Source organism: Lepidochelys olivacea (genome assembly GCF_965140295.1).
Source record: "Lepidochelys olivacea isolate rLepOli2 genome assembly, chromosome: 25".
Classification (NCBI taxonomy): Eukaryota; Metazoa; Chordata; order Testudines; family Cheloniidae; genus Lepidochelys; species Lepidochelys olivacea.
Window position 1 is genome coordinate 11,352,139 of NC_140435.1, and position 20,791 is coordinate 11,372,929.

The 20,791-nt window shown below is 44.0% G+C and overlaps 1 protein-coding gene across 7 annotated transcripts in view; it reads right to left on the reverse strand.

The window, feature by feature from the left end:
- Window positions 1-20,791, reverse strand: part of SH3GL1 (SH3 domain containing GRB2 like 1, endophilin A2) — a 54,374-nt gene that overhangs the window by 30,413 nt on the left and 3,170 nt on the right. Inside the window, exon 1 of one of the 7 annotated variants that reach the window (XM_084614450.1) lies at window positions 11,656-11,734. The exons of the other annotated variants lie outside the window; for them this stretch is intronic. The gene's annotated coding sequence lies outside the window, so the exon portion shown is untranslated. Of the gene's footprint in view, window positions 1-11,655; window positions 11,735-20,791 lie in introns of those variants that run through there. 7 annotated transcript variants of the gene reach the window in all.

Consider the following 20,791-nt stretch of genomic DNA (forward strand, 5'->3'; position numbering starts at 1 on the left):
TTAAGCAGCCATCAGGACACATACTTGTAATGAAGCCAAAGCTGGGTACGAGCGGGTCTGTAAGCTATGGCCCTGCCACTGCAGCTTTCCCATTCTGTCAGAGGGTTAATAATTTACTGTTTAAAACAGTCAAACTATGAAAGCCGAGTTTTGACCCCTTCTTATGTAGCTGATATCCCCCTAAGAGATAACTGCCGAAGGCCTTGCTTCTGCAGAGATGTGGCATTCAGCAAAAGCGGTCTGAGCTGATTAATTATGGATGCGCTATTACATTACAGAAATAAATAGCCACTCAGTCACTGAACAAATCAGAAGACCCATCTCTGCCTCTCCCAAAACACACACAATCCTTTCCCTGCTCACTGGCTACCACCCTATGCACAAGAAGCCTTTCCGAGAACGTCTCATGCTTGTCAACGTATCCATGTTTTCCAAGCTACCCTTTCAACAAGGAAAAAAAAACAAAAAAACACAGTTCCCCCTCTTTTTAGGAAAGGGGAAAAAAAAAAACTGACAATTTGGCCTGGTCTTGGCTAAAGTCTAAGTGCACCGTACTGTGTTAGGGGGGAAAAGTGCAATTGTGCTTTAAAAACTGACTCATATTGAAGAAAAAAATAATTTCAACATCCATTTTCATTTCAAGTCTCTACCCCTATTTTCTCTTGACATGTTAAGCCTCGGTTAGCAACAAGGATTTGCACAATACATATTTTTAACTATTTATCATCATCTCCCATGTGCTGCATATAACACAAGACAGCCCTTGCCTCAAATTTCTTATCTAATGTATAAAAATTAGGGCTGTCAAATGATTAAAAATTGCGATTAATCATGCTCTTAAACAATAGAATACTATTAATTTTTAATATTTTGGATGTTTTCTACATTTTCACATGTTAATTTCAATTACAACACAGAATACAAAGTGTACAGTGCTCACTTTATATTTATTTTTGATTACAAATATTTGCACTGTAAAAAACAAAAACTTATTTTTCCAACTCATCTCATACAAGTACTGTTGTACAATCTCTATCATGAAAGTTGAATTTACAAATGTAGAATTATGTACAAAAAACTGCATTCAAAAATAAAACACTGTAAAACTGTAGAGTCTACAAGGCCACTCGGTCCTACTTCTTGGTCAGCCAATCACTCAGACAAACAAGCTTGGTTACAATTTGCAGGAGATAATGCTGCCTGCTTCTTGTTTACAATGTCACCTGAAAGTGAGAACAGGCATTCACATGACACTGTTGTAGCTCGTGCTGCAAGATATTTACAAGCCAGATGCACTAAAGATTCATATGTCCCTTCATGCTTCAGCCACCATTCCAGAGGACATGCTTCCATCCTGGTGATGGGCTCTGCTTGACAACGATCCAAAATGGTGCAGACCGACGCATGTTCATTTTCATTATCTGAGTCAGATGCCACCAGCAGAAGGTGGATTTTCTTTTTTGGTGGTTTGGGTTCTGTAGTTTCCGCATCAGAGTATTGCTCTTTTAAGACTTCTAAGAGCATGCTCCACACCTCGTCCCTCTCAGATTTTGGACACCACTTAAGATTCTTAAACCTTGGGTTAAGTGCTGTAGCTATTTTTAGAAATCTCACATTGGTACCTTCTTTGCGTTTTGTGAAATCTGCAGTGGAAGTGTTCTTAAAACAAACATATGCTGGATCATCATCCGAGACTGCGAGAACATGAAATATATGCAGAATGCGGGTAAACAGAGCAAGAAACATACAATTTGCCCCCCCAAGGAGTAGAGTCACAAATTTGATGCATTTTTTTTAAAAACGAGCAACATCAGCATGGAAGCATGTCCTCTGGAATGGTGGCTGAAGCATGAAGGGGCATACGAATGTTTAGCTCATCTGGCACGTAAATACCTTGCAACGCCGGCTACAAAAGTGCCATGCGAATGCCTGTTCTCACTTTCAGATGACATTGTAAATAAGAAGCAGGCAGCAGTATCTCCCGTCAATGTAAACAAACTTGTTAGTCTGAGCAACTGGCAGAATAAGAAATAGGACTGAGTGGACTTGTTGGCTCTAAAGTTTTACACTGCTTTTTTTGGTTACATAATTGCACTCCAAAACAAATCTGCATTTGCAAGTTACACTTTCACAATAAAGAGATTGCACTTCAGTACTTGTATCAGGTGAATTCAAAAATACTATTTGTTTTGTTTTATCATTTTTACAGTACATATATTTAATTAAAAATATAAAGTGAGCACTAGAATCAGAATATCAGGGTTGGAAGGGACCTCAGGAGGTCATCTAGTCCAACCCCCTGCTCAAAAGCAGGACCCATACCCAATCAAATCATCCCAGCCAGGGCTTTGTCAAGCCTGACCTTAACTTCTAAGGAAGGAGATTCCACCACCTCCCTAGGCAATGCATTCCAGTGTTTCACCACCCTCCTAGTGAAAAAGTTTTTCCTAATATCCAACCTAAACCTCCCCCACTGCAACTTGAGACCATTACTCCTTGTCCTGTCCTCTTCCACCACTGAGAATAGTCTAGAACCATCCTTTCTGGAACTACCTCTCAGGTAGTTGAAAGCAGCTATCAAATCCCCCCTCATTCTTCTCTTCTGCAGACTAAACAATCCCAGGTCCTTCAGCCTCTCCTCATAACTCATGTGTTCCAGACCCCTAATCATTTTTGTTGCCCTTCGCTGGACTCTCTCCAATTTATCCACATCCTTCTTGTAGTGTGGGGCCCAAAACTGGACACAGTACTCCAGATGAGGCCTCACCAATGTCGAATAGAGGGGGACGATCACGTCCCTCGATCTGCTCGCTATGCCCCTACTTATACAGCCCAAAATGCCATTGGCCTTCTTGGCAACAAGGGCACACTGCTGGCTCATATCCAGCTTCTCGTCCACTGTCACCCCTAGGTCCTTTTCCACAGAACTGCTGCCTAGCCATTCGGTCCCTAGTCTGTAGCTGTGCATTGGGTTCTTCCGTCCTAAGTGCAGGACCCTGCACTTATCCTTATTGAACCTCATCAGATTTCTTTTGGCCCAATCCTCCAATTTGTCTAGGTCCCTCTGTATCCTATCCCTCCCCTCCAGCGTATCTACCACTCCTCCCAGTTTAGTATCATCCGCAAATTTGCTGAGAGTGCAATCCACACCATCCTCCAGATCATTTATGAAGATATTGAACAAAACCAGCCCCAGGACTGACCCCTGGGGCACTCCGCTTGACACTGGGCTGCCAACTAGACATGGAGCCATTGATCACTACCCGTTGAGCCCGACAATCTAGCCAACTTTCTACCCACCTTATAGTGCATTCATCCAGCCCATACTTCCTTAACTTGCTGACAAGAATACTGTGGGAGACCGTGTCAAAAGCTTTGCTAAAGTCAAGATACAATACATCCACTGCTTTCCCTTCATCCACAGAACCAGTAATCTCATCATAGAAGGCGATTAGATTAGTCAGGCATGACCTTCCCTTGGTGAATCCATGCTGACTGTTCCTGATCACTTTCCTCTCATGTAAGTGCTTCAGGATTGATTCTTTGAGGACCTGCTCCATGATTTTTCCAGGGACTGAAGTGAGGCTTACTGGCCTGTAGTTCCCAAGATCCTCCTTCTTCCCTTTTTTAAAGATTGGCACTACATTAGCCTTTTTCCAGTCATCCGGGACTTCCCCCGTTCGCCACGAGTTTTCAAAGATAATGGCCAATGGCTCTGCAATCACAGCCGCCAGTTCCTTTAGCACTCTCGGATGCAACTCATCCGGCCCCATGGACTTGTGCACATCCAGTTTTTCTAAATAGTCCCTAACCACCTCTTTCTCCACAGAGGGCTGGCCATCTATTCCCCATGTTGTGATGCCCAGCACAGCAGTCTGGGAGCTGACCTTGTTCGTGAAGACAGAGGCAAAAAAAGCATTGAGTACATTAGCTTTTTCCACATCCTCCGTCACTAGGTTGCCTCCCTCATTCATTAAGGGGCCCACACTTTCCTTGGCTTTCTTCTTGTTGCCAACATACCTGAAGAAACCCTTCTTGTTACTCTTAACATCTCTCGCTAGCTGCAGCTCCAGGTGCTATTTGGCCCTCCTAATTTCATTCCTACATGCCCGAGCAATATTTTTATACTCTTCCCTGGTCATATGTCCAACCTTCCACTTCTTGTAAGCTTCTTTTTTATGCTTAAGATCTGCTAGGATTTCACCGTTAAGCCAAGCTGGTCGCCTGCCATACTTACTATTCTTTCGACACATCGGGATGGTTTGTCCCTGTAACCTCAACAGGGATTCCTTGAAATACAGCCAGCTCTCCTGGACTCCTTTCCCCTTTATGTTAGTCCCCCAGGGGATCCTACCCATCCGTTCCCTGAGGGAGTCGAAGTCTGCTTTCCTGAAGTCCAGGGTCCATATCCTGCTGCTTACCTTTCTTCCCTGTGTCAGGATCCCGAACTCAACCAACTCATGGTCACTGCCTCCCAGATTCCCATCCACTTTTGCTTCCCCTACTAATTCTTCCTGGTTTGTGAGCAGCAGGTCAAGAAAAGCTCCCCCCCTAGTTGGCTCCTCTAGCACTTGCACCAGGAAATTGTCCCCTACGCTTTCCAAAAACTTCCTGGATTGTCTATGCACCGCTGTACTGCTCTCCCAGCAGATATCAGGAAAATTAAAGTCACCCATGAGAACCAGGGCATGCGATTTAGTAGCTTCCGCTGTGCACTTCGTAAACGTCAATTGGTATTCTATTATTATAAGAGTGATTAATCGCTATTAATTTGTTTGAGTTAATCACGTGAGTTAACGGAGATTGATAGCCCTAGTAAAAATTACTAGTGAAGATAAGTGCATAAGAAAATAGAGAAGTAACAGGTTTCCACTACTCACCCAACACAACCACTAGAACTTAAGTTATTGGGACCCATTAACTTATGATAAAAAATTTATTTAATGCAACTAATGTCAACTAAGTCACACTTACTTACACTAGGGAAGTTTGGCCCCTAATACTGAAATCTTTGCATCCCATATATTAAAGGCAAGAGGCTGCGGAGTGGCAAACATGACAACCTGTACTGCAGGATGAAGTGGGAGAAGGAGCTGGACTCTGGGAGGGACGGAGGACTCAGATGAGCAACTGCGGTAAGAGCCAAGGGAACATACAGAACTTCTGGCAAGTGTAAATTCTATTGTATCTGTACACACACACATACACCCCTACCTTAGAGGGGCATGTTAAACACTAGAGATAGAAAAGCACTAAGACTAGGATGACAAAGAAAGCAAAAAATGTATTACAGTTGACAACACCCAGCAGTGCATAAGTGCCGAGTTCAACACGCATGAATTCATGGGATACAGAGATGGGCAGAAAAAGAACCTTTTAGAACCTATAAAGATTTCCCTCTGAAGAGAGACTGAGGTCAGGTCCACATCAGGAATACTGTGCAAGAGAAGCAAGTGCTAAGTTTTCCTTTGCCATACTCTAATACCTTCCGCAAGGCAGATGTATTTAGTCAGATATGGCAAGCGAGACAGCTACATAGATGAGGATCCTTATATGGATCAGCAGGACCTAGATCACAGAATCACAGAAGTGCAGGTCAGTTGGTCATCTAGCCCAGTCCCTTGCACTCCAGGTAGATCTAAGTAATAGCTAACCGTTCCTGACAAGTGTATGTCTAACCTGTTCCTAAAAACCTCCATTGATGGAGATTCCACAACCTCCCTTAACGATTTGTTCCAGTACTTAACTACCCTGGCAATTAGGAAGTTTTTCCGAATGTCCAATCTAAACCTTCCTTGCTGCAATTTAAGACCATTGCTTCTTGTTCTCTCCTCAGAGGTTAACAAGAACAATTTTTCAACAACCTTTTCACTTGAAAACTGTTATCATGCCCCTCTCGGTCTTCTCTTCTCCAGACTAAACAAACCCAATTTTTTCAATCCTTCCTCATAGGTCACGCTTTCTAGACCTTTCATCATTTTTGTTGCTCTCCTCTGGACTTTCTCCAATTTGTTCACATCTTTCCTGAAACGTGGTGCCCAGAACTGGACACAATACTCCAGTTGAAAGAAAAGGAGTACTTGTGGCACCTTAGAGACTAACCAAATTATTTGAGCATGAGCTTTTGTGAGCTACAGCTCACTTCATCGGATGCATACCGTGGAAACTGCAGCAGACTTTATATACACACAGAGCTCGATCTCTGTGTGTATATAAAGTCTGCTGCAGTTTCCACGGTATGCATCCGATGAAGGGAGCTGTAGCTCACGAAAGCTCATGCTCAAATAAATTGGTTAGTCTCTAAGGTGCCACAAGTACTCCTTTTCTTTTTGCGAATACAGACTAACACGGCTGTTACTCTGAAACCTGTCAATACTCCAGTTGAGGCCTTATCAGTGTGAAGTAGAGTAGAAAAATTACTCCTCGTATCTTGCTTACAACACTCCTGCTAATACATCCCAGAACGATGTTAGTCAGTGATCACACCTCATCAAACCTCTGACCGACACAGCTGTGCTGGCAAAAGTCCGCAGTATGAATCTGGCCCAAGACGGCATTTTAGAGGAGACAAATAATAAGATTACCAAGATGACCTGCATTAAAAGTACAGAGAAAGTTGTGACTTCCTGTTTAACACCTCTTGCAAAAACAAGGCCAGTCAATGAAACTGAGGTTTGTTTTTTTTTTTTTAATTGGTAAGAATTTATGCAAGCACATTTAACCTGTGGTTCTCATTTGCCACAAATACTGAGATCAAGCGTTTAACAGGATTCAGAACAGGAGTATACATTTACGTCTACAGTTGCATTAGGCAGAATATTACGTTTATAAGGCATATGAATCCTTGTGCTTCATGGCATAAGTCAAACACTAAATGATGGAAGATAGGAAGAAACTTACCCAAGTTTTTCCATAATTGGACACGGGGTTTATTGCACCTTCCTTTGATGCATTTGGTACTGGCCAGTGTTGCAGAGAGATGGACAGATGGACCACTGATTTAACCCAGAACAACAACTATATTCCTGTACCAATGAAATAGCAATTTCACCAGGATTTTTCCTAGCCAGTGAAAGTGGGCTGCAAAAATGAGTGGAATAATACAGTAGAACAGCAAAATCCTGCAAGAGCAAAGCCAGTGCCCACTTTTCCTTTGCCATACTCTAACCTGCTAGGCAGATGTATTCAGTCAGATACGGCAAGCGAGACAGCCACACAGATGAAGATTCTCATATGGCTCAGCAGAGCCCATATACACCTTTTGCCATAATGGCAATACCCCACGTAAAGCATATATTCTAAACGGAGGCATTTGCCTTCATCTATACTAGAGCGCATGATAAGATTTACCCTCCTTACAAGGAGGAAGAGTTGGGGCTTAATCAACTATGGCCCGATTTTTCAACGGTGCTGAGAATTCACAATTCCCAATGATTTTGACAGGAGTTATGGGTGCTCAGCACCACTAAAAAAAATCTGACCCCTAACATTTGTATGGCACTTTGTACTGCAATGGTGTATTTCATCCAAGGACTTCAATGTATCACTCCAATTCTTGAAGTGCTACATACTAATTAAAGTCACTGTTTTCCTCTTGCCCCTCATGCCAGATACTAATGAGATTTTAATGACAGACTGAGTACAGTGGCAGTTTCCAGAGATTCACTAATTTCTGTGGCATAAGCAACATTTGTAATTCCTTACCATGAAATGTAATAAATACTGAGGTACAAGCTATGTACAGAGCATACTTGGCTAATACAGAAGAAATAAATACTTCTAGAGAATGTGACTTCAACCAGTGTTATGGGGTGAGAGCCTGGAAGTTAGGAATGTCAAGAGAGAAATTTAGAGCTGAGAAGTAGGCAGGAGATTAAGCATGGATTTGCAACACTATATAGCCAGCTCAGGTTTGGGCTGTATATACAGAGGCTTCATGTCATACAGCAGGTAGGTTATAGATCCACTCTAATGCAACTAACTGAAATACTGCATTCAGTTCTGGACATCAACAAAAAAACAGTGGGGAGAGCTCATGGAAGAGCAAAAAAAAACCAAAACAAGGTCTCTTCCTTCACTAGTTTCTATTCTTCCAGGAGCATTCCAACATGCCGCAGCATCAGGGTATGGCACCTTGTGTCACACCTCTAGCCTTCACAGCAGGACGTCCCAAGACTCATCCCAATGTTATTTTGCCTAGGTAAAGCTCATCTTTGCTAACCATCAAGAGAACTTTGCTAACATTATTTTCATAACGGTTTAAATGCCGACAAATGCTGCAGATGCTCGGTAGATCATTTTTATTTTTAAGGGCCTATCTGGATTTTAATGTACGCTCAAATGCAGTTCAATTGCCTTGCTGCTACAGTCAGAGGTACATTCCAAATCCTGAGTCCAACCGATAACGGGTACTTAAATGTAACTGTCCCCTGCAGGCACAAACAAGAGTCATCCCTTAGCATTTTACTTTTCTCTGATTCACAGAGGAGCTTTATAAGTGAGAATAATCCCAATATCTGGTACTCCAGGTTTGTGCCAGATCAATCTCAAAAATTCCCAACAACACATGTACACAGATGTGTGTCTGGGACAAAAGAGGTTGTGGGTGTTTTGTTTTTAAATGCTTCCCCCCATAGCAGTTTCAATGTGGTTAAGATCAGAAACCTGTTTATGTGGAAAAAAGGCACCTTCTTACTAAAGAGATCTGTTCTGTGGGTGTATATTCAGAGTGATATCTGCACACGCTGATAAAGGTAACTTTTTTGTTTGTTTGTTTTGTTAAAGTACTGCTCGCCCTAGAGTCAACAGAACTTTGGAGGATGAGCTGGACTCTATTCTGACTTCATCAATTGAATGCTTAATAAGTTTTCATTGCTGGGGATGATGCCTGAGCTAGCAAGAAGCCTGCTTGACTTTCAGATCCAAGTGAGAATTCTGAAGGGTTGTTATAGTTAGAAAAAGCGCCTTTAAAACTTGTTAACAGAGCAAACTTGACCTTGTAGCCACCGAACGATAAGACTGCATCCGGGGGGGGGGGGGGGGGTCCATGTTTAAGTCACTTTTCAGAACAGCACACTAAATATTAGTGACACTATCAGGTGTTATTATCTGGTAGTTAGTATGCAATAAGAGGATTCTGAAATACCCAGTGGCTGCAAGTTTTATTAATAAGATAGCAGCAGCAAAGCTAATTAAACAAGTCACACAATGAAAGGCCTTCTTTGGAAGAGACAGTGGCACGGTTCTTAATGACCATGTTGATTTTCATGCAGTATTACTGCAACAGGGTTGAGACATCTGGGCTACTGGGATTCATAACAGACTGTATCAACATAAACATTGCTACATCTGGCTGCTGAGTTCCAAATCTGTGCATATCAGCCTAAGAGGTATAGAACTTGTGTGCGCCCTCACTCTCTCTGGCAGGATGGTTACCATTTCTACAACCTGAGACACAATGATCAGTTAACACAATACTGAGATAAACACACACCGTTACTGGACTGGATCCAGGAACAACTTGTTGATCCTCTCTCTAGCTTAGGGATCCGTCACTGCTCAGTCCCTGCCCACAGAGCGCATCCATTTCCTGTCAACAGCAATCCCTTTCTGAAAGTGATGGGGTTGCAGTTTAACAGGACGGGAAAAGGAAATCAGACATGGAGAAAGGATGCTTTTTCTAACCACAAAGAGAGGCCATGACAGGGTCAAAACCTGAAGAAGTTACACGCATGTGTCACACAAGCCTGTTCGAGAGAGAAGCTGGAGGTGCCCTACAGGGAATTTCTAGGGCTTCCCAAGAGCCTACATAGAATCATAGAATATCAGGGTTGGAAGGGACCTCAGGAGGTCATCTAGTCCAACCCCCTGCTCAAAGCAGGACCCATCCCCAATTAAATCATCCCAGCCAGGGCTTTGTCAAGCCTGACCTTAAAAACTTCTAAGGAAGGAGATTCCACCACCTCCCTAGGCAATGCATTCCAGTGTTTCACCACCCTCCTAGTGAAAAAGTTTTTCCTAATATCCAGCCTAAACCTCCCCCACTGCAACTTGAGACCATTACTCCTTGTCCTGTCCTCTTCCACCACTGAGAATAGTCTAGAACCATCTTCTCTGGAACCACCTCTCAGGTAGTTAAAAGCAGCTATCAAATCCCCCCTCATTCTTCTCTTCTGCAGACTAAACAATCCCAGGTCCCTCAGCCTCTCCTCATAACTCATGTGTTCCAGACCCCTAATCATTTTTGTTGCCCTTCGCTGGACTCTCTCCAATTTATCCACATCCTTCTTGTAGTGTGGGGCCCAAAACTGGATACAGTACTCCAGATGGGGCCTCACCAATGTCGAATAGAGGGGGACGATCACTTCCCTCGATCTGCCCTACTTATACATCCCAAAATGCCATTGGCCTTCTTGGCAACAAGGACACACTGCTGGCTCATATCCAGCTTCTCGTCCACTGTCACCCCTAGGTCCTTTTCCGCAGAACTGCTGCCTAGCCATTCGGTCCCTAATCTGTAGCTGTGCATTGGGTTCTTCCGTCCTAAGTGCAGGACCCTGCACTTATCCTTATTGAACCTCATCAGATTTCTTTTGGCCCAATCCTCCAATTTGTCTAGGTCCCTCTGTATCCTATCCCTGCCCTCCAGCATATCTACCACTCCTCCCAGTTTAGTATCATCCGCAAGTATACATCCTTCTCTGTCACAACTGAGCACAGATCTAACTCACCCCTGCCCAGCTGGAGCAGCCTGACTCATGATTTTGAGACAAGATTTCTGCATATGCAGTGAGAAATGTGATTTGGCAGATAGCAGATAATATATTAAATTACGCATATTCACAGGGTAAAGGTGGAGTCACTCATCACATGTTAGGCTCCGATCCCAGGACTTGCCTATGTCCCTATGTTAATGATTTACTGTAGATAGCAGGACAGACCACGTCAGAGCTAGTGCACGGAAGTCTTCTTGTGAAACAACTCAGCAGTGCCCCCAAAGCTGAACTTCTGCACAAGCAAACCTCCGTGGATGCCGTCTGGTGAGCCTCAGGTTGGTTTGGTCGCTGCTCTTTGCCAAAAATTTGGCAGCATATTTGGGACAGATAAGGAACCACTAGAAGTGTCAGAGAGGCAGCAGGACACTTCCCCAAGTCGGCCTGCAGCAGATTCTCACACTGGATGGGCACCCTCTCCTGTCCTGTCCCATAGCAAATCCCCAATGAGTTTCATAGAGGCATAGATACTACTTCTTTGGAAATGCCACGTATCAGAGGAGTGCACTATTTTCATCTGTGCATGGCACTTCATGGGCCCCTACTGCAGAACCTCTGCAGAGTAGCGCAGGATACATGGCCTCAGCAAAGGGGTGAGATCACTGGAAAAGCCGGGGAGGGTGTTCGTTAAGGAGCAGGCTCCCCCACTCAAAACATACCCGCACTATGGCTACAGCCCAGAACTCAAAGCCCCACATTTCTGCTACTTTGACACCAGAATGGGATTTATGGGGGAACCTTTTCCTTTGGCCTAACGTGCACTTTCCCCCAAAAGAGCTTGCAGCCTTCCCAGGAAGGATATCAAGAAACAGCAAGCTGGTGAAATCCACAATTGTGCCTTGAATCTATACAAGTGTTTCAGCAATTCCTCAGAGAGGGTTACCTAGTTGGTTCCAACCACTGCAGAAAGGAAGACGACCTTCTGTGATGAGGTTGGCAGCTCCTCCAGAATTGCTACCTGTTTGATGGAGGTGTGATGGGGCAGCAAGCCTGCACAAAGGCATTAACATATACAGAATAAGGGAGAGAAACGAGGACGTGCTATAGAAATGAATCTGTTTTTACAACCTGGCCTGCCTGATCTCATCCTTACTTTGCTCCCTCCCTGGGGGAAAGTGTTGGTGGGGAGAGATGGGAGGAAACATTTCCTTTCTCTGAATTCAGGAACCTATCCCCCACCACCTTCCTGTTTCCTGACACTTTCGATAGTTCACTGACACTCACCCATGACCTACTGATCTTTTATAAAAGAAGGACAGTTTCCAACTTTAACACATTTAAATAGAAACAAATAGGGGAGAGTGATGCGGCCCAGTCAGCGAAATTAGATCAGGACTAGGAGCCAGAAGTCCTAGGCTTGGATCTGCCACTTTGGCTTTGAACGAGCTGCGTCCTGGATTTCCTCATCTGTAGGGCCCTATCAAATTCACAGCGGTGAAAAATGCATCACAGATCATGAAATCTGCCCTTCCCTGTGAAATATGGCTACTGTAGGGGGTTGCAGTACTGCCACCCTTACTTCTGCACTGCCTTCAGAGATGGGCAGGTGTTGGTGGGGTGTCCAGCTCTGAGAGCAGTGCAGAACTAAGGATGGCAACCCCCCTACAAAAGCCTTGCAACCCTTCCCTTCTGGATCAAGACCCCCACGGTTACAACACCCTGAAATTTCTGATTTAAACACCTGAGACCATCAAATTTAAGATTTTTGAAGTCCTATGACTATGACATTTACCCAAAATGAACCATGAATTTGGTAGGGTCCTACTCATCTGTAAAATGAGGATAATACTTTCCTCACTCATAGATGAGGTGTTGAACTGGGCTGTGGGTACTGAACTTGTACTTCTCTCCACTGCCACCTTTGTGATCAAGAATCTCAGCTTTCATTCAAAAGAAATCTACCAAGCCTTTACGGTTGCAAAGGAAACATTTAAAACATGAAGAGATTGCAACCAATGCAGCAGCATCTGCCCGAGTTTGCAGGCAGGCTGAAACCATAGCTCAGAGAGGTGGGGCCATAAATGCTGATCTATGATAATAGAAACAGTGTTATTTTAACTACTTCATTGCTGACAAAGGATGCAAGAAAGGAGAGGGCCAATTGCATGGGCAATAATATTAAGATACAGTGTGAGCGACGTCTCTTTTTAGGTGGCTGCAATGGCAAATGTTTGTATAAGTGCTAAGTATTATTACCTAGGATAGAATGGTAAATTCATTGCCAGCCAAGTTCACTGTAGAAGAAATGGGTGTAACAGAATTGAATGCTTCCCAACTCTCCCACCTCCACAGATGCACACAGCTCGGCAAACACATGAATCGTTTAAACAATGATCTCCAACGATAGCAACTGGCACCTCACAGGAGCTCTGTGCCTCCCTGTGTCAGGCTAGGATGACAGGACTGAAGTATAACAAAGGCTGATCAGCTGAATAGGGGAGTCCCTCTTGAACGTCCTCTCAACAACATACCAGATTCCACGCTGTGTAATACATGATTGTCATGCTGTACATGGGACACCCATGCTTAAACAAGTCACGTTTTCCCCAGGCTCTGCCCCTCAGGAGTACATGAATGCTGGAAGCCAGACCTGGAGGACTGCAGGGGATTCCTGGCTGGGTTAATATTAATAGAACCTGTGCCACGTGAGTCATGTTTATTGCTGCCAGCATAACACAATGTTTAACTTCATCCATTTAAGCTCGCCACACCTTTGGATGGGGCAACTGGGGCCCAATCCTGCATGGTGCTGAGCACTCCTGGCTCCAATGGGAGTTGGGATGTTCACTGCACCACAAATTTGGGCCTTTATTCTGCTTTCAGTCTTGATCATCAGAACATATAAACTCACATAGCTCTACTGATGTCAGATCTTACCCTGTGTTGTCTTGAAGTGACTTCTCCCAAGAACTGTCTGGAAGTAAAATTGAAGAATTTGAACTGATGGTTTCAAAACTGGAAACTACCACGACAGAAAAGTCCACAAATAGTTACAAGGTTGAGCGAAGTTAGAACTGAGTGTTGTTTCTAAAAACCCTTCCACTGTGATGATTACAGAGAACGCTTTTTCCATGCAAGGTCGGACATAATAGAATGCTGTATCAGAAATAAGCACATAGGAGAAAGAGTATACTCTCATTCAGTGGCTTTCTAACCTTGCCATTTAATATCATCTTCCTCCTTTCTGCTGCAGGTTCTAGTCCGCTTTGCAAAGTATTTTCATATTTCCAACTTAGACTGTACATTGATTTTTGCTCATAACCATTTACTCTAGAGTGAATCTGACACTGAAAATGAACAGTTTGAAAATATCTGTTGAACCTGTCTCTCTCTTCAAGTCTTACTATATTGTAATTCCTTTTCCCAGGAGAGTATCACAACTGACTATGTTGCCATTTTTAAATACGCATTTTATATACATTTGTTTCCGGGTGGTTTAGTTTTGCTAGATTTTGTTTGCAACTAGAATACTTTGTGCATGACAATTTTTTAAAATTAATCTCTTGTGAGATCACTCACTCCACACTTCAAGTCCTAGGGAACAGGTTTCCATATCACAACACTGCCATCTATTCCACTAATTAGTTGGGGATTAGTCCTGCTTTGAGCAGGGGGTTGGACTAGATGACCTCCTGAGGTCCCTTCCAACCCTCATATTCTATGATCACCTGACAATGCAAGTGATTTTCCATGCATCAAATCATTATCCACTCATTTAGTGCAAATATGCTTGCTTAGCATCAACTGGCAATTTCCACTGAAATATTAACGAGACAAGGCACCAATTTCCTGTTCCAAAGACCCCTCATTGTCAATGTTTGCAGGAAGTGAAAGTGGGCTTTCAATAGAAAACTGAATTTTTAAACCAACAGTAGCTAAATGTTTTCCAGTCTCATTGGGGGTGGGATTGTACATGCTCCAGTGACACAAAATCAAGACAGGAACCCAATTTTATTTGAGCATCGCACAGCTGGGGAAAAGCCACCACACGCTTGGCAATTCTGTTTTTGGGTTGATGAAGGTCCCAGATCTCTTACAAAATCCGGATGAACTAAAAAAGCACTGAGGCAAAACGATGTTTCCATTAAGCAACCTTGGCTATCTCCTTATTGGCAGTCTCAGCAGAAAGGCCAAACACTGAGCAAGCCATAGAGATTGAATTCTCTTTTCACTCCCTAGACTCAATCCTGCAGAGCAAGACTAAAGCTTGCCTGCATGAGGTACCATGCTGGTTATTTGCCCCATGCTGTATTGTCTCTGGAGATCTTTCAACACACAAGAGCATCTGAAAAATGAGTCTCTCTGAAAATTATTACACAAACTCAGGCCTGTCAAGAGAAATTTGGGCCCCAGATATATCACATTTGCTGGGGCCCCACCTCCCTCCCATTTCATTTTATTTACACAGATGTTTCTCCCCATTACTCCCCAAGCTCAGGGCACCAGTACAGTCTCCCCCCGCCCTCATCCTTTCCTTCCTTCTCTTCAGCCCTGGTTAAGTTGAAACTCAATGGACCTGATTCTTAGTTACTTGGTTCCGGCATTTGGTAGCTTTAAGACACTGTTATGCTTCTGTGGTGAATTCCTGGCCACACTGAAGTCAACAGGAGTTTTGCCAATGATCCTGTCGTCAGAGCCCTGCCTAGCATCCATTGCAGAGTTCTGGCAGCCTCTGGGATGCTTTCACTTACATTAGTTCATTGCGGCTCACCCTAGGTGCGCTAGGTTTTTGAGCAAGGATAACACAAAGTCCTATGCCACTTCTACATAGCCAGGGAGGCCCCCCATGGCCCAGAGCAGCACTTACATCCACTTTAATACCCGTGTACTGCCAGAGTGATTTAAAGAGTCTGTAAAGTAACAAAGAGCTGTTTTGGTTTGGTTTTTAACAAAGGTTATCCTGCACATTGCACAGCTAACAACCGCTTTCCCTTCTACCAGAGGATCACATGCTGTGCAGCTAGTCCTGAAGTGACACGTTTCCCCCGCAGACATTCCAGAGGAACCCACCACCTGGCCGCCGTATGCAGAATGAAGGAAGTGAGCAGAAAGACAGATACATTGTCCTTTAGCACTTCTGTCAAAGTAGTAAGGAACTGACTTGATACTGCTCTGCAGATTTATTTTTTTTATATAGTTCTTATAAAGCAGCAATGAAGAAAAATGCACGAAGACTCAAGTGTAAAGCCACAAGAAGACGACCATGCCTCAAATATATAGATCAAGGAAATGCCAGCCCAGCCTGCATGAGAATGGGAGAAATTCTATCCACCTCCTGTCAGCTGCATTCTCTCCCCCAGCCACAAAACTGTTCTTGTACTGCATGCCTGGGACCAGACCTCATCTCCCAGGCACTTCAGTGCATACCACCACATTGCTGAGCTCGTGTTGCCAAATTAAGTGGAAGGAAGTTCTGGGGACTCATTAGCAACTGGCTGGACAGGGAGCATGCATGCAAGTTGATCCTAGAGATCTCTTGGCTGCTCCAGCTATAACAGCTATCATCAGGTTACAGAGAATTGTTCTGGCTCTTGGACTGTGCTGCAGGAAAAACTCTTGCTATCAAAGGAAGAGATCATGAAAGCAGTCACCAGCCTCATGAAAGAGAGTGGAGTTACTGACACCTGCCACTTTTCAGAATTGCCAATATCTGCCATAGGGTTGTGAGGATTGTTAGACCTACCTACTGCTCCCCATCCTTCCCTCGGGCAATGGCTTTTGGGTTTCATGCACGGGGGGAGGAGGTTGCTGGGCTTTGCATTTCAGACCAAGAAAGGGGGGGCAGTAACGCTCTCTCCTCCCCAAATCCTGCCGGGGGAAGAGGATGTGTCTTTATTTCACAGATCAAGCAGCACTGCTTTCTTACTATACAGTTCATCTTTTGATTCAACTATTAGCTGCTGCAGCAAGGACCTTTGTGGCATTTGGAAGTCAGAAGCTTCCAAGGATGGGATGGGCAAGAAGCACCGCTCTAGCCCATTCCAATGACCGGTTCACGGACCAGCACCAGTCCCTGAGATCCCCCTGGCACAGTTGAGGAAGGCAGTAAGCTGGTCCCTGGTATCAAAAAGGTGAGAAACACTGGGCTAGAGGATAGAGAAGCAAGGTCCAGTTGCACTAGAAAAATCATCCATTATTTGCTGAGCCAGTTTATAAAGAAGGACAGGTTCAGCAAGGTTCGTGGCATCAGCTTGATTAAGGCCAAAGCATGTCGGACCTGTTTTAGAAAGACATTTTGGTCTAGTCTCCAGCCTGTTTTAGAAACATGAAGACTCGATCCAGGTAGATGTTAGGCTGAGACCATTATAAAAGCGATGCTCTTGTTGTTTAGATGGGCCTACAGAAGGGGTCCCAAATGCATTAGGGATAAGCTAGAGAAGCGGTTCTCAAACTGGGGGTTGGGACCCCTCAGGGGGTCACAAGGTTATTATATGGGAGGTCGCGAGAGGTCAGCCTCCACTCCAAACCCTGCTTTACATCCAGCATTTATAATGCTGTTATATATATAAAAAAGTGTTTTTAATTTATAAGAGGGTGGGGGTTGCACTCAGAGGCTTGCTATGTGAAAGGGGTCACCAGTACCAAAGTTTGAGAACCACTGAGCTAGAGAAAGGCCCCCAGTACATCAGCCCTGGCAGGATTGAGCATGAGCAAGGTCACAGCTTCAGTCAGTGCAGACTTCACGATTAAACAGAAGTGACCCAATTTACAGCCCTGCCCACACTCAGACAGAAATCAAGAAAGCAGCAAACAGCTATTGCTAGCAAGGTCTAGTACTGCTACCCCCAAACAGCGGGGACGAGGAGTTTCCCCTAACCGAACCAATTTATTTATGAAAAATAAATAAATAAAATATGAGCCCTCGCATTCACCTGAATCAGCATTAGCAGAAATGGGAGCTCTAGTATAGACAAGACTGGCAGTTTACATCACTTTGTACTACTGTGTTAGGCCTTGTCCACACTAGAACGTCGTACTGCTTTAACAATGCCACCCTCCGTCCCACAACTCAGTGTTATCGGTACAAAGGTGATTATACTAGTACAGCGGTCATCATACAGGAAGGGGGATGACTGTACCGGTATAAGAATAGAATACCTAGCTCCTATGCAGTAGATCTCAAAGTAATTTACAAAAGGTCGTCACAGTATCCTTATCACCATTTTACATGTGGGGAAACTGGGGCAGAGGGCAGTGAAATGACTTGCCCATGGTCACCCAACAGGCCAGCGACAGAGCTGGGAATAAAACCCAGGTCTTCTAAGTCCCATTCCAGTGCTCTAGCCACTAGGCCACCTTTATACCAATATAACTGCATCCATCCTAGGGCCTGTACCGGTATAACTCCACCAATTAATACAAATAAATTAAAAAAAAAAAAGGCAGGGGAGGGAGGAATCACACCACATCCAACATAATTATACCAGTACAACTTTTAAGGGTAGACTAGGCCTCAGTTAAACCTGCTATGGGGCAGGTCTGATTTAACTTAAGATCAATAAGGGTTAGATATTTATATGGATATCAAGAGTTATCCTAAGTAATGCCACCAGAAGTTTTGGAATGGATATTTGGCTTAAACTGTGAGGCACAAAGTTTAAGCCAATCTCTCACTGTTAGAGAGCAGGATGAGACCTACAGGGGAGGTGGATTATTCCCTTCCCCCCTCCCCACCCCATCTACCTACTGCAGGGCTCTTACACCTTCCTGTGAAACATCTGGTACCTAGCCCCTGTCAGAGACAGGATACTGGCCTAGAAAGACCTTCAGAATTGCCAGACTGGATCAGACCCATGTCCGACACAGTGGTAAGACAGGTTTCAGAATAACAGTCGTGTTAGTGTGCTACAATGGTTTTTCCAAGCTTGCTCCCAAATCAAGATGCTGAAACTCAAAACCAAACAGAAATCTCAAGACTGTTTCTTCTCCTCGCTCTAGGGAGAAATCTGCATCTTTTTTTTAAAAGAGGGACATTTAACTGTGAAGCAGTTCTGGACTTCTGGACAAGAAGGACTTGTTCTGCATGCACACAGGATAACCTTTCACCACCTGAAACACTTTGCCAGTATGGGTTGTTCTGGATTGGGTTTGGGTTTTTCTTGTTTTTTTGCTAAAAGCTCCATTGCTTGCTGCTGCCTGGGAGCCTGACAGCATCACTCAAGAAGAGTGCAAACCACTGACGGAGAAGCCAAAGGCCTCTCTAAGGAACACAATGGGGCAGGATCAAGTCCTCTTCATGGCCACCAGCACCGCCTTGCTCAGCTAGAAGAGGATTTGGCAACGTCTATCGTTGGTAGGGAGGATTGCTAGATTCCTTCGTAGGCTTAAATTCGTCATACATCTTGCCCTGTTTAACAGCAGAAATTGAATTAAATAGAGCTCTTTAAGAAAGCCACTGCCAAATCCACATGTGTGGAAGATCCAATGCCTCCATGAGAGCCAAAACATAACTAATCAGCCTGTGACGTCTTCTATTCTCGCCCTTCACCCCAGGAGCACAGCAGAAGTGGGTGGGATACTGTGTGTGCGTGCAAGGGGGAGAAACAAGGGAAACAGAATGGGTGTGATTGGTCCCTACCCCCCAGAGAGAGAGAGAGAGACTGTAGCTTGAGCAATTGTCAAAGCAACTCAAACACCTCAGAGCAGTTAGCCATGTCCATCCTCAGAAAGAGAAGTGCAGCAAGACAGATTCCCTTCCTCCCACCTCACTGTGAAACATGCAATTCACTTCTGCAACCATGCCACGAACACTGGCAGCAAGCCCCAAATTAAACTAGGTTTTGCCAGAATTAGATCAGTTTCCAAATCTTGGCTGCGGGGAGATGTGAGAAAGGACTCCAGATGCAATTGTGCAGACTCCTTATCTCCTGGTTTTTAAACTGCCCTCGGACACAGTCCAAATATTCAAATAAGGCAAAAAGAGAGGGACAGGCCACCAACAAATTTCTGCACTGTGGCTATTGCTCACTTCAGTTCTGTGAGGCTTTAACATTCGCACAAGTGCACAGAACCTGGGATCAGTGCCTGTTTTACAAAATGAACTGAAAATATTAGAAACAAAAAACCCACCACCAACCAAAGAAGTGGAAATTCAATTCATTTTAGATATGCCCACCTGAAGAAAGCTTTCATCACATGTTCCAGAGTGATGTATTTAGTCTGGAGAAACACCTTGCTTTTGACTCAGAGATGAACTTTCACATCTATTTGCTCTGCTTAAAACACCACAGTGATCTATGACAGTGAAATCCTCCAACCAAGAGATTCCCAGCCGACCTTTCCCCTTGGACTATCTTAAAGCACTGATCCAGGAGTTTTAAGTAGCCAGGAGGAGTGAAGTCTTCAGCAATCTATTAGTTTGTTTTTCCTTTTAAGCAAAGTTCTTTTTCACAAACGTAACCAAGAAAGGAGACAAAACCACTTAGCAAACATACTTGGATTAAACTGCACTTCACTAGAACTGTTTGTTTACACTTTGTGCCTGGAAAATATAACAAGTCTATTGATACTTGAACACTGTGTGCTTCCCTATCATTTTAAATGGGGGAGAATGCACACTGTTTAGGGATATCTGAGGGGTGCTCTCCCCACAGAAAATTTTGTTGATACTTGGTGCATTCCAGTGATGATCTAAAAAAAAAAAGGTTCTCTTCAGAAGTATTAATAAATCACAGGGATAAGTCCCCTCTGACCGGGATGGTTAGCAGAAGCCAAGAGGACAAGGGAGAGCTAGTTTGTGAATTCCATGAGAAGCAGGAAAGTCATCCCAAGACTCAATTTATTTGAAGAATTTTGGATCCCATCACTGATTTGTAGGTAGGATTCCTTTGTAATGAAAGCCTGAACACAGAATTTTTGAACTCAGTACCATGGTTTTTACCTGTCCTACTGAGGGAGTTTTTAAATAACTATTTGGCTAATATGTCATTAATAATTTGCACAGGTTTTCTCACGGAATCTTAAGGTCGCCATTTCCTGTAAAACACTCACCCCCGAAATCCCAGATTTCGCCAGATTCA